We start from the raw sequence: 1,843 nt of genomic DNA on the forward strand, positions 1-1,843 counted from the left end.
TTATTGGTCTTTCCAAAAGGAAATTGGTCCAGGAAAAGGGGATGGATGAATTCTAAAATAGTTCTCTAGAGCTGTTCACTGCGCTCTGCAACGCCCGCGACTTCAGAGATGACCTGTCGATAATGAAGGATTTGTTTAGCCTAAGTAGGCTATTAGCTAGAATAAGTGAAAGTGCCAAAGTTATCAACTTGAAGGCATATCGTATCAACGTTGACCAATCGGTGTAGAAAGTGAAGTCTATAGCGTAATTGTCAACCTGTGCGTAACCATAAAGGTGTGAAACAATATGTCAATAGGATCTGTTCAACAGTAGATGTAACACGTAGCCTATAATGAAATTCATTGTCGTTTAAGTTTGCTGATTGATTGGACTCCTATGAATTGGAGTTTTCAACTCTTTTGGTGTTATTTTCCGTAAAGCCACACAATGGCGCCAGTCACCGTTTTTCCGAGAAGAAACTCCATGACGCACCAACAGAGTGTATGAAGCGCCAGCGGATTGTATGACCAGGGCCGGTTAAATGCAGGGGCCTATCGGTGCTGAAGCCCCTGGGCCCAGGCCCGTGGGGGGCCCAAGAGGAAGCAACATTTTTTATAATATGTTGCTGTCAACAGTTTGGACACACCTACTCATTAAAGGTGTTTTCTTTAGTTTTATTATTTTCTACATTGTAGAATAATAGTGAAGACATCAAAACTATGAAATAACACATATGGAATCATGTAGTAACCAAAAAAGTGTTCAACAAATCAAACTAGATTTTAGATTTCTCGAAGAAGACACCCTTTGCCTCGATGACAGCTTTGCACACTATTGACACTCTTGCATCTCACAAAGACATGGTGGTTGGAACCAAACATCTCAAATTTGGATTCATCAGACCAAAGGACAGATTTCCACTGGTCTAATGTCCATTGCTCGTGTTTCTTGGCCCAAGGAAGTCTCTTCTTATTGGTGTCCTTTAGTGGTGGTTTCTTTGAAGCAATTTGACCATGAAGGCCTGATTTCACGCAGTCTCCTCTGAACAGTTGATGTTGTCTGTTACTTGAACTCTATGAAGTATTTATTTGGGCTGCAATTTGTGAGGATGGTAACTCTAATGAACTTATCCTCTGAAGCAGAGGTAACTCTGGGTCTTCCTTTCCTGTGGCGGTCCTCATGAGAGCCAGTTTTATCATAGCGCTTGATGGTTTTTGTGACAGCACTTGAAGAAACTTTCTTGGAATTTTCCAGATTGACTGACCTTTATGTCTTAAAGTAATGTCATGACTGTCATTTCTTTTTGCTTATTTGAGCTGTTCTTGCCATAACGTGGACTTGGTCTTTTACCAAATAGGACTATATTCTGTATACAATTCTACAATGTAGAAAATAGTAAAAATAAAGAAAAATCCTCGAATGAGGTATGTGTGTTCAAAATGTTGACTATTACCATTCCATTGGTGTTGTTCAATGAGCACATTATAGTCAAATATCTTACCAGCATCAATGATACAACATCGTCTTCTGTCTCAAGATATCTATCTATTCTTTGGGACTGATTTAATCCAGGATAAATTATTGGAAGTGTGTCCTTGTCAGCATCAATGATTTAAATAAATCAATGTTTTAGTGATTGGTCCCACAGCCAACTTTAGCCTAATGCAAGTCATCACTATTTATTTTGTCTTTCTAAACTCTAAACATCCATTTATCAAAAAGTTTGAAATATGTAGATGTAAGCCTAGCAAATTAGGAGTTGGCTGAAGACCAAATGGATACAAGGCCTAGCTTTCACTTTGTGTATGTAACATCGATTTAAAAAAAAAACTACAATCCCCATGGTCAATCGCTAGTTGACTA

The sequence above is a fragment of the Oncorhynchus mykiss genome, chromosome 32 (assembly GCF_013265735.2).
Source record: "Oncorhynchus mykiss isolate Arlee chromosome 32, USDA_OmykA_1.1, whole genome shotgun sequence".
Lineage (NCBI taxonomy): Eukaryota > Metazoa > Chordata > Actinopteri > Salmoniformes > Salmonidae > Oncorhynchus > Oncorhynchus mykiss.